Source organism: Lissotriton helveticus, chromosome 7 (assembly GCF_964261635.1).
Source record: "Lissotriton helveticus chromosome 7, aLisHel1.1, whole genome shotgun sequence".
In the NCBI taxonomy this organism is placed as follows: Eukaryota; Metazoa; Chordata; class Amphibia; order Caudata; family Salamandridae; genus Lissotriton; species Lissotriton helveticus.
Window position 1 is genome coordinate 172,191,654 of NC_136068.1, and position 12,872 is coordinate 172,204,525.

The 12,872-nt window shown below is 50.8% G+C and overlaps 1 protein-coding gene across 5 annotated transcripts in view; it reads right to left on the bottom strand.

The window, feature by feature from the left end:
• Positions 1-12,872, bottom strand: part of NCOA3 (nuclear receptor coactivator 3) — a 551,775-nt gene that overhangs the window by 155,475 nt on the left and 383,428 nt on the right. The window lies entirely within an intron of this gene.

The window sequence follows — 12,872 nt, forward strand, 5'->3', positions numbered from 1 at the left end:
GAGGGGGCCAGACAGACCGAGGAGGAGGAGGAGGGGGCCAGACAGACCGAGGAGGAGGAGGAGGGGGCCAGACAGACCGAGGAGGAGGAGGAGGGGGCTAGACAGACCGAGGAGGAGGAGGAGGGGGCCAGACAGACCGAGGAGGAGGAGGAGGGGGCCAGACAGACCGAGGAGGAGGAGGAGGGGGCCAGACAGACCGAGGAGGAGGAGGAGGGGGCCAGACAGACCGAGGAGGAGGAGGAGGGGGCCAGACAGACCGAGGAGGAGGAGGAGGAGGAGGGGGCCAGACAGACCGAGGAGGAGGAGGAGGGGGCCAGACAGACCGAGGAGGAGGTGGAGGGGGCCAGACAGACCGAGGAGGAGGAGGAGGGGGCCAGACAGACCGAGGAGGAGGAGGAGGGGGCCAGACAGACCGAGGAGGAGGAGGAGGGGGCCAGACAGACCGAGGAGGAGGAGGAGGGGGCCAGACAGACCGAGGAGGAGGAGGAGGGGGCCAGACAGACCGGGGAGGAGGAGGAGGGGGCCAGACAGACCGGGGAGGAGGAGGGGGGCAGACCAAGGAGGAGGAGGGGGGCAGACCAAGGAGGAGGAGGGGGGCAGACGACCGAGGAGGAGGAGGGGGGCAGACGACCGAGGAGGAGGAGAAGGGGGCCAGACAGACCGAGGAGGAGGAGGAGGGGGCCAGACAGACCGAGGAGGAGGAGGAGGGGGCCAGACAGACCGAGGAGGAGGAGGAGGGGGCCAGACAGACCGAGGAGGAGGAGGAGGGGGCCAGACAGACCGGGGAGGAGGAGGGGGCCAGACAGACCGGGGAGGAGGAGGGGGGCAGACCAAGGAGGAGGAGGGGGGCAGACCAAGGAGGAGGAGGGGGGCAGACCAAGGAGGAGGAGGGGGGCAGACCAAGGAGGAGGAGGGGGGCAGACGGAGGAGGAGGGGGGCAGACCAAGGAGGAGGAGGGGGGCAGACCAAGGAGGAGGAGGGGGGCAGACCAAGGAGGAGGAGGGGGGCAGACCAAGGAGGAGGAGGGGGGCAGACCAAGGAGGAGGAGGGGGGCAGACCAAAGAGGAGGAGGGGGCAAACGGAGGAGGGGGCAAACGGAGGAGGAGGAGGGGGCAAACGGAGGAGGAGGAGGGGGCCAACGGAGGAGGAGCAGGGAGATGCAGATCGGAGATGGAAGAGAAATGAGGAGGGAGGATTATAGATTATAGTTCATTAGGACATCAAACATTGTCTAACTTATGGTAGCTGGGTAAATAGGTAAGAAACTTGACCAACCCTTAATGGAAACTTGAGAAAAAATAGAATATGTAATGAAATACCCCCACCAAAGAAGGTGGGGTTAAGTGGAGCCTCTTTCACATAAAGATGGGTGGGGGGGACACAAAGGCAGAAGTGGAGGGAGGAAGAGGCAGTAAAGAAAGGGAAACCCAGCCTCTTGTAAAAGAAGGATACCAGGGAAGGATCCAAACAATCAATGGGACAGGCGTCCCTAGTGAAGAGAACTGAAAGAACAGCAGTCCCAACAGCCACCTGACGATACTATGGCAGAAATATATAAACCCCAGCAGGAGGCAACAGCAGCGTCCACACCCCAAATGGATAGGTAGAGCACCAAAAGAGTAAAAACACATACAAAAACACCAGAAAGCTAAAGATATACAGCATCAGGAAGATGATAAAGGAGAAGAGGGCCCACACAAGAAAACAGTGCCCAGGCGCAAATCGAAATACGCGAACAAGATGCTGATGCATTTGGGAGGTGGAATCGCAGAACCCAGGGCCGAACCAAGAGGAACAGAATATGAGTAGGAAAAATCCATGTGTCCCACAGAGTAAAATCAGAACAAAGAGAAGGTCCACACCAAAGATGATCGAAGACTGGTACAAAAGTTAACCAGGCCAAGAGTGTGCCAGCCGGTGATACCAGTGTCCAAAAAGGAAATCGAATCCCTATAAGGCAGACATTTTCAAACTGTGGGGCGCGCCCCTCTGGGATCAGTTGCTGCCTTTGCAGGGGGGCACAAATGGCTCAACAAGTACTTGTAAAGGAAAATGGCCTGGAAGCGCAACTAGGCACATTTCCAGGCGGTTTTCATTTACATGCAGTCCTCGAAATAAAATTTAAAAACATACATTCTTGTTAGACCTGGCACCTTGGCGTGAGTTTCCCTTCCACTTTTTGCTGTTGTGCCTCAAATGTTTTGATGGTGTCTGCTACTCAGGGCGCTGCGCCACGGCCAACCCGTGCCGCAGTGCAAGTGCTCCCTACTGTAAAGTGTACATATGATTGATGTCCATGATTGGTTCATTGGATTTACTGTTAGTCCCTAGTAAAGTGCACTAGGAGTGCCAGGGCTTGTGAATGCCAACACTGCTAGTGGGCCTGCAGCGCTGGTTGCGCCACCCACAAAAGCAGCCTTAAAATGTGTCTAGGGTCTGCCATTGCAGAACCTGCGTGCAGTCTGGTACTGTCACCCTGGCTGGGCAAGTGCACACACTTGCCAGCCCCTGAACCTTCCCTTAACTTCATATTAGTCACCCCTATAGTAGGCCTGAGGGCAGGGTGCATTGTAGTGTAAGGTAGAACATGCCCTGATGTGTGTGGCATGTTCTAATAGTGAATTACTGCCAAATTCGTTTTTCACTGTTGTAAGGCTACCTGTTCCCTTCTAGGCCAGATGGGCTGCTGGAATTATTACACTCTATAATCCCAGCAGGCTCAGGGAACATGGTAGAAATTCATGTTTAGTATGCCTGAACTCAGAATAATAAAATACTTCTTTTAGTAAAGTTTATTTTAATATCCTGTGTTTGCAAATGCTACTTTTAGAAAGTTAGCATTTGCTTGCCTAACCATTTCAGCCCGCCTCTGCTTGGATGTGGATCTGACTGTCTGGTGTGTGTGAGTGACAGGGCTGGGAGTTGACAGGTAGTGATTAGCAGGAGGACCCCTTAATGGGTGGTGGGAGTTTCCCCTGAATGATGCATCAGGCTGTGCTCTGCCTCCACAATGCTGGCTCCGCCCTCCTGGGGAGCGACTGATGACTCAGCCTGCACCTGGCCCAGGAAGGACCGAAGCTTGTCAACAAAGTACTCAGGCCACTCCTGCCCTCTCAATGCCGGCTCCGCCCCCCTGGGGAGCGGCTGATGTGCCTGCCCTCACACTGAATACAGAAGTCATAAGTACCCACAACAAGTACTCAGAGGCTGAAGCAGTTATGCAGAGGCCCCCCTGGCCAGTGAGAACAAAAGAAACTGTGTATAAAAGTAGGAGCCCTGCTCCTTGTAAATTAGATCCAGTTTGCGCAAAGAAGAAGCTCTGCCTGAAGAGAAGGACCCTGGAAGCTGCAAGGAGAAATACTGACTCTGACCCCAAGAGACTGGCCTGTGGTGGGTGCCTTGCTGCTGAAGGAGAGCAGGAGAAGAAAGACTGAAAGACTTTGCTTTTATCCACCTTGTGCTAAAACTTTTACCAAGATCTCCAAGGGCTTGCTGTGAACTTGCCCCCTGACCAGCGCCCCAGGAACAGTGGGCGCTACCCTGTCCCCCTGGAAGAAGGAGCCGCTGTGAGCCAGCAGCCTGATCGACACAGCTGCTGAAGGAAAGAGGAGCGCGCTGTGAAAGAATCCCTGCGCCCCTCCTACGAGGCCCTTGGCACCCCGTCCCGCCGAGCACCGCATCCGCTAACTGGCCGGCACCAGGTGACACCGAAAGGCCCAGCCTCGCTGGCCTAATCACCGTCCCTACCGCCTGCCTAACTGCGAGGCACCGCAAGAACGGACTTGGCCGAGTATCTGCTGTGACCTGAGAGGCTTGTGTGCGCCTCACGCTGCTACCCGGGGCTCTGCCCCCCTTTTCCAGGACCCGAGGTGTGTCGCCGTCTACCCGACCCGCGCCGCAACGCCAACCTCCGAGCCAGAGCCGAGCCGCCGCTCGCTCCAACCTCGGGAGGAAGACACCGCGACGTGGACCACCGAGCCGGCCTGCACCCGACCCCTTCAAAAGGACAAAGGTACTGTTTCCCGTCCCGCGGTGCGAGCCGCTGTCCCACCTCGCTCGCACCGCCATCTGCCTCAGCCGAGCCCCCGGAGCCGCGCAGTGAGCACTCCCCGGGCCCCCGCTCTCTCCCCTGACAGCCGTGCAGCGCGCTCGTCAGGCTGCCAGTGACTCCCCGGCCGCCGATCCCGCTAGAGGCGTGAGATTGGGCAGACCGGGTCCGATCGTGGGCGCAGAGAGGCCCTGGCTGATTGAAATTCTTGCTGAAGGAACGTACCAGGACTAGGGAAGAGTCCGCAACCCTTTTTAAGCACCAGAACAATTCTTTTAACGCTGATACAAAGACCTGTGGCATAATCAGAGAGTAACTGGAACCGTTTTCTTAAACTACGCAAAGACTGTATTTACAAGCCTGATCTAAAGATATATATAAAGAAGATATTTTTACAGAAATCCAGTCTAGTGTCATTGTGTGGTGGGTTGATGGTCATTGTGTGTGATGTTGCAAATGTTTAACCCTATGTACTCCAGAGTTTAGCCTAGACTGCTTGCGCCACACTACCTAAAGGGCGAGTAGGGGTTATTTCTGGGAGTAATCCTTTGCCCTGACTTAGAGGAGAGGGTCCCTGCTTGTCGCAAGTACAAACCTGCGCCAACCAGAGACCCCCAATTCTAACAATTCTCATAATGTTAAAGAATGTATTACCATCCGATTAGCTCAACTTGCAATTATTTTCGTTTAAGGTTTCTGTATTATTTTATATGCAGGTAACTGAAAGTGGAAAAACAATACACTTACAAAATACTTTGTTCCTTTTAGCCACATGGTGGCAATAAAGAACAAAATATTCATCAAGTGTTTTGTTTTTCACTTTCAGGTAATTTCATGTAAAATAAAGGAGAAACCTTAAACGAAAAAAAATGCAGATTCAGCTAATCAGATAGAAATACATTGTTTACGTAATGAAATTTCATTTGGGAAATGATACCACTGCAGATGTGAGTAATATTGACTTGTGTATTTATAGTGCTACAAGGTCCCAGACAGGAGCAGAAAGCACTGTGAATATGCAAATCATTATTTAAAAAATTTATTATACATACACAGTAGGCTGTTGAAAAATGATTTGATGTTTTAAGATAAAGTGCTTTAAACATATTTTAGTAATAGGAAAATAATACATAGTACACATATTGGTCTATTAAAAAGAAACTTCCTAGAGCTCATCTTATAATACCCTGGTATTTCGCTTCTGGGGACTCTGAGCGAAAAAGTTTGAAGACCTATGCTATAAGGGATACTAATTGCACAGATATGTTATAAAATACCTCTAATGTATACAACATAAGGTGCCTGAACACTGAGAACGAGGCTACAGTGCATGCACACAGCATAACAGAAAGCCCGCCACAGATTAAGTATTGGTGTAGGAAAAATGAAGCCGCAGAAAGAAGCTGTAGGAACAGACTCCCACGAGACTGCAACACAAGATGTGTTCCAGATAGCTGGAAATGACACCAGTCACTGACTGCATAACTGAGAAGAAAAGTACCTGCAGAAAGCAGGAACACCAAACCAAGTGTAACCTTGGAAGAGAGAGAACTTTGCCCTATGGAGGCGGATAAAAGTCAAAACAAGGGGAAACAAACTGTCTCAGACAACCCTAGTACAACGAAGAGTTAAGACTTCACACAATCACTATCTCAGAACCAGCATATGGCTGTGTAGGCATGCACACCAAAAAGGGAGATGCAATCAAAAGGCATATCAATTAAAGTAGTTTGCACAGCCTCTGAAAACCTGGAAGTACCCAACCAGGCACGCCGATGTAGAGTTCTGGAAGTGGCCATAGCCCGATCACCAAAATCAGTGGTATCCAAAGCATAGGCGAAGAGTGGCAGCTTGTTGCCCATCACGTACCAGGGGGAACAAGAGCATTCCGAGTTTTCTACGGAAGAGAGGGCAAGAGACGTTTCAATGAGTCTCACAAGGCGTGGGAGAAGCAGGCAAGGACACAAGAAGATCTCAGAGAGCGCAGGGCAACGCTAGAAGAGAAAATACACCTACAATAAGGGTTGAATTGCATGGCCTCTCTCCCCAGAGGGACAGGAGGGAGAAAATCAACATTTGGGGTGGCCAAAGCAGCCTGAACCACAGAGCTCCTAGTAGAGGGATGTCTAATTAGACAGGAGGGATTCCCCGGGGCAGGGCGATGCCTGTGAAAAAAATGGAGCGATCCACAGGGAGCCCCGTTTCAGATTTAGCCCAAGCACCCAGTACACTATAAAAAAGACAGTCACTATAAGGAAGTACAGGCTCAACGTTAGACTGGTCAAGATGTAGAACATCAATTAAATGGTCTGTTGACAAATCCAGAACGACCGAAACTCTATTGATTATGTCCACCAGAGTGGAACTCACCTTTGTAGCCAAACTAGGAGGAGACAGTATTATGAAGGAGATTCAAAGCCACTAGCGTCACCCAAGTCAACTAACCAGTTTGACTGCTTAGGGGTGGAGCGGTCTACGAAATGGGAGAGGGACACCACACGGTCTGTAGTACTTCCACAACCATAGTCCCCTTAAGTAAAAAGTACTTGCAATGCAATAGGTCTCGCATTTAAGCGAGTTTGAGCTATTGGCACTGTAAATGAAAGTCATTGTTATTTACAATGCCAATAGATTAAACTCGTGAAATTGTGAGACGCATTGCAAATGCCCGTTGCCCGTGTTATGTTAAACTCGTTAAGTCTTTGGTGGTAATTTATTCAACTAATCAATCAATCAGGGAATTCTAAGTGCGCTACTCACTTGTGAAGGTCTCAAGGCGCGCGGGGGGGGGGGTCCCCAGATCTGTTTAGTCAAAGAGCCAGGTCTTAAGGGCCTTCCTGAAGGTTTTCAGGGAGGAGGCGCGTCTGATGTCTGCCGGTAGCTTGTTCCTGGTATTGGCTGCAATGTGAGAGAAGGATCTTCCACCTGCTCTGACTCTGTGGATGCGTGGGGTTTTAGCCAGTGCGAGGTTGGAAGAGCGGACGTTTCTTTTAGGTATGTGGAAGTTGATTCTGTTAAAGTATTTGGATCTGTTGTTGTGTAGGCATTTGTAGGCGTGAGTGAGGATTTTGAAAGTGACTCTTTTCTCCAAGGGGAGCCAGTGGCGACTTCGTAGGTGTTGACTGATGTGTTTGTGTCGGGGGATGCAGATGACGAGTCTGGCGGCGGTGTTCTGTATTGTCTGGAGTTTGCGGAATAGGGACTTGTTGATGCCGGTATAGAGTGCATTTCCATAGTCCAGTCTGCTGGTGATGAGTGAGTGGGTGGGTGGGTGGGTGACTGTCTTCCTTGACTTAGGGGGGATCCACTTGAAGGTCTTGCAGAGGATGCGGGGGTGTTGAGGCAGCTGGAGGTGACTGCGTTGACCTGTAGGTTCATGGTGAGTGATGAGTTGAGTACGATGCAGAGGTTCTTGGCGTGGTCTGAGGGGGTATCTGGGCTTCCGAGGGCAGTCTGCCACCAGGTGCTGTTCCATGCAGAAGGGGTGGTACCGAGGATGAGGACTTCTGTCTTCGTGACGTTGAGGTTCAGGCAGCTGTTGATCATCCAGAATGCAACGTCTTGCATTCCTTTCTGGAAGTTCAGTTTGACAGTGGTGGGGTCTTTGGTGAGGGGAGGATGGGCTGGGTGTAGACGGCGTAGTATTCGATGTTGAGGCAGTGTTGTGGGACGATGGGTGCGAGGGGGGCCATGTAGATGTCGAAGAGGGTGGGGCTCAGTAATTAACCCTGTGGGACTCCGCAGGTGATTTTTGTGAGGTCAGAGAGGAAGGGTGGGAGTCTGATCCTTTGGCTTCTTCCGGTGAGTAATGATCGGATCCAGTCCAGAGCTGTTCCTTGTATGCCTGCGTCGTGTAGTCTGGCGATTAGTGTGCGGTGGGAGACTGTGTCGAAGGCCGCTGATAGGTCGAGTAGGATGAGGGCTGCAGAGTGGCCTTGGTCCAGGGGGATGCGGATGTCATCTGTGGCGACAAATATGGTGGTCCCTGTGCTGTGGTTGCTTCGGAATCCGGATTGGGACAGGTTAAGGACAGCTTTCTCTTCAATGAATCGTGTCAGTTTCCAGTTGACTGTTTTCTCAGCATCTTTGGCTGCGAAGAGGAGGAGCGAGATGGGCCGATAGTTCTGGAGGTCGGTAGGGTCAGCTGTGGGATTCTTGAGCAGGGGTCTGACTTCTGCGTGCTTTCAGTCGTCTGGGAAGGTGTCTGTTTTGAAGGTGGTGTTGATGATGCGTTGTAGTTCAGGTGCAATGGCGGCCGCGGCGCTGTGGTAGATGTGAGGGGCAGGGGTTTATTAGCTGCAAAATATGTACATTTACCAATCAATCATTTCCTCTGTTTATGCACTAGGTCAATCCTCGCCACAGACACGCCATTGAGACACACCTCCAGCTACAACAAGCTGTGCTGCATACGCGAGTTATATGCAGCCCCTCAATGAGTGGCAAGTGAAACCTGATAAACGCGCTCACCTTAGGCAGCCAGTCACCCAGCATCCTCGGCCTCCTAACTGGCCATGAAGGGCATGGTAAAGCCGCTGGCGGGGTCACAGGCACGACCTCATGCACTTCCGTGAGGCCAGAGGGCGCTCCAGAGGTAGGTGACAACCTCATGCTTTTCCAAGGGGCCCGAGGGTACTCCAGAGGGAAGCGATGATCCAAGAATAGAATGAAGAGTTTGAGAATATGGTCTCATGTTTATGGAATTTGTAGCGCACACAGCTACTCAGAGTGTCCCGGCGCGAGCCAGTGGGGAACAGAACAGGGGAGGATGGGCTGGGTGTAGACGGCGTAGTATTCGATGTTGAGGCAGTGTTGTGGGACGATGGGTGCGAGGGGGGCCATGTAGATGTCGAAGAGGGTGGGGCTCAGTAATTAACCCTGTGGGACTCCGCAGGTGATTTTTGTGAGGTCAGAGAGGAAGGGTGGGAGTCTGATCCTTTGGCTTCTTCCGGTGAGTAATGATCGGATCCAGTCCAGAGCTGTTCCTTGTATGCCTGCGTCGTGTAGTCTGGCGATTAGTGTGCGGTGGGAGACTGTGTCGAAGGCCGCTGATAGGTCGAGTAGGATGAGGGCTGCAGAGTGGCCTTGGTCCAGGGGGATGCGGATGTCATCTGTGGCGACAAATATGGTGGTCCCTGTGCTGTGGTTGCTTCGGAATCCGGATTGGGACAGGTTAAGGACAGCTTTCTCTTCAATGAATCGTGTCAGTTTCCAGTTGACTGTTTTCTCAGCATCTTTGGCTGCGAAGAGGAGGAGCGAGATGGGCCGATAGTTCTGGAGGTCGGTAGGGTCAGCTGTGGGATTCTTGAGCAGGGGTCTGACTTCTGCGTGCTTTCAGTCGTCTGGGAAGGTGTCTGTTTTGAAGGTGGTGTTGATGATGCGTTGTAGTTCAGGTGCAATGGCGGCCGCGGCGCTGTGGTAGATGTGAGGGGCAGGGGTTTATTAGCTGCAAAATATGTACATTTACCAATCAATCATTTCCTCTGTTTATGCACTAGGTCAATCCTCGCCACAGACACGCCATTGAGACACACCTCCAGCTACAACAAGCTGTGCTGCATACGCGAGTTATATGCAGCCCCTCAATGAGTGGCAAGTGAAACCTGATAAACGCGCTCACCTTAGGCAGCCAGTCACCCAGCATCCTCGGCCTCCTAACTGGCCATGAAGGGCATGGTAAAGCCGCTGGCGGGGTCACAGGCACGACCTCATGCACTTCCGTGAGGCCAGAGGGCGCTCCAGAGGTAGGTGACAACCTCATGCTTTTCCAAGGGGCCCGAGGGTACTCCAGAGGGAAGCGATGATCCAAGAATAGAATGAAGAGTTTGAGAATATGGTCTCATGTTTATGGAATTTGTAGCGCACACAGCTACTCAGAGTGTCCCGGCGCGAGCCAGTGGGGAACAGAACAGAGAAGAGAGCAAAGGGGAAAACAGATTAGATAAACAGGGAAGTTTTAAGTCTCCTTCTAAAGAGGTTGAGATCCTGAATGATGCGTAGTTCCAGTGGAAGTTGGTTCCAGGCTACAGCTGCTCTATAGGCAAGGATGCTGCCACTCACCCTTTTCAGGCAGAACCTGGGAACAGAAGCCAAAAGAAAAGAGGATGAGCGAAGCTGCCTGGAAGGGACATACAATCTGTTGAGTAACGTTCTGGCCGTGGCATTCTGCACGATCTGAAGCTTTTTCAGTAAGTAGCCAGGCAGGCCAATGTATAAGGCATTAGTGTAATCCAAGAGCGAGGTTATCTGCGCACGGATGACAGTTTCCCTTGCCAGAAGAGGGAGGAACTTCAGTTTGCCAAAGCATAACCCCATTAGCTTCTTAATCGGAGGGCTTAAGCTCAACTTCTCATCGAGCCAGATCCCTAGGTTCTTTGTGGGTTTGCATTTGGGGGAAGGCATAGGGGATTTTTCTGGCCAGATCAAGTTCAAAAACTGCGGGGGAAACTTCCCGAAAAAGAGGATCTCAGTAGTTTTCCTCTTTGCATTTAAGCTGGGCAGATGAGTTAGCGAAAGAGTGCTGACAGGCAGGATTTGACAGGAGAGGTGGAAGAGTCATTTTTCTTCCAAGTGAAGAGGAGCTGCGCGTCATCCACATAGGCAATGACTTTGGCACTAAGGTCTTCAGCAAACTGAATAAGGGGTGACAAATATTAAAGAGCAGAGGGCTCAGTATCAACCCTTGCAGTACCCCTGTAGTAAAAAACTGGGGGAAGGCTGAATATCGAGGGATCCAGATTTGCTGCATTCTGCCCTCCAGATAGGATTTCAGCCACTGCCAAGCAGGCCCGGATACTCCAATTTCCTGGAGACGAGCAAGGAGAAGGGAATGCGGCACAGTAATGAATGAGGCTCGGTCGAAGATTCTCCAGGATAGGTGGGGAGACGTAGTGCAGACCCATGCCCGACACTTCAACAGAAGAGTGGAGACCAGTGAAACGTGATGGAGGGCGACTATGCTACTTCGCTCGCGAACGCAAAGACTTACCTCAGTTTGTCGAAAGAGAATGACGCTTGCTGAAACAGCTCCTAGAGCGGATGTACGGTTAGTCCGTAGAGCACTAGGGGATCGAGGACCACCAGAAGACTTTGATGAATGACATCCGCACCGCAAGGAGCTTCATGAGATGTTCCCTGCACGCTTTCAGTCTGAGCTGGCAACAGGAGTCACAATCTTCAGAGTCAAGGTGCTCAAACAGGCACCACATGCAAACCGAGTGAGGGTCTGTGAAGTCATTTGTCATCCGCAAGACTCAAGGCTTGAAACCTGAGGACATTGAAGGGTAGAAAAACGGGCACACTGCACCATCGATGAAAAAACAGTCAAGCAGGCCGAAAAATGGTCAGAAGAACTGCAGGTTCTAAGGTAAGGAATCTGCAGCTAGGGGTCCATCACATAAATTATGCTAAAGGGTTGAATCCCTAGTTAAGTTCTTCAGGTGGTGCATCACCCTCCCACTCGAATTGCCTCTTCGATCCTGGTAGATTGGGTCTCAAATTCACACACATTTTATAGACGATGGCTGTGGAACCACGGTCTCAAACTTCAAAGCTGGTTTGGGTGTCTCTTCTTGAAGTGTTTCTCAAGTTGGTCTCCAGACGTAAAGTGATGCCTCTCACAGAAGGTAACATTAGGGCTGATTTCAAGCAGGAGCACCTATCGCACTGGAACAATTAAGTGTAAAATCTCTGCACCTGGTTGTCAGCTGCTCTAAGGCAGAGATCAGGGACACACAAAAGGTCCAGTATGACCCAGAAACTTCCTCACCTTGAACAACAAACTGCAGTATAAGCATTCACCCCTACCACACACCAAAGGCAGTGTTCAGAAAGAACTAATCGGCCAGTCCTGGCTAAAAGTCTTCAAAGAACATCAGTCTTCATGCTCTTTAATTCACTGTGTCTGGATCTTCAGCCCCCAGCCACAAGAATAGGCAACATACTTCGAATGTCTAGGGAACCTATCCTCAATCCCCATCTTGTGCAATGGTTAAGCGGGTCATCCAAAACGGATTTCACTAGTTTCAGCACCAAGACACAGCCAGAGCCTTACTACCTTGTATTTATCAAAGGCTCACTTTGTACGCACATGCAATTGACATACACATATGATGTCAGAACAAGGCTCTGGGGCACACAACAGAGGAACTTTACACAAGTGGGGTCAGAAGGCCACACACTAAAAATAAAATAGGTCTGTTCATACTACAAGACAAAAATATGACATGCTGTCAACTCTCCTTTGTGTGTTAGAACAAGGACAGGGACAATAGTCCTCCACCCACTAGTAGGGCATGTTTGGAGCATCCCAGCAGATCACGGGAAAGATCCTGGATCTCGCATTTTGGGACACAGGCCTGGGTCTCCAAGTACAAGCTAAATTAGCATGATACTGGGGCCGAAATAAACGTCAAGGTACCAGATTCACATGCAGCGGAGCACCCAGGACAGGGGAAAACACCCATATATCATACAGGTGTAATTTCCATCAAAACAGTGGATTAAATATTTAGCAGATGTGTCTGCATGATAAATGTAATGCTAAAATGTGTTTCTTTAAACATGCATCAGTTGTATTCACAACAACACAAATGAATATCCCAGCCGGACTCTGTCAAAACATGCTAGATGACAGAATTACATTTCCTACAAGGCCTGGGTGCTCAATGTATGTCCAGGAGGACCAGATCACACCATATATAAGAGCTATATGGTGAACCCCCTGCATCAAGTTCACTTAAACAGAACCCAATACATGAAATACCATTACAGCAAGATAACATTACATTCAGACCACTAACATGGATACTTAAAGAGTTAAGGA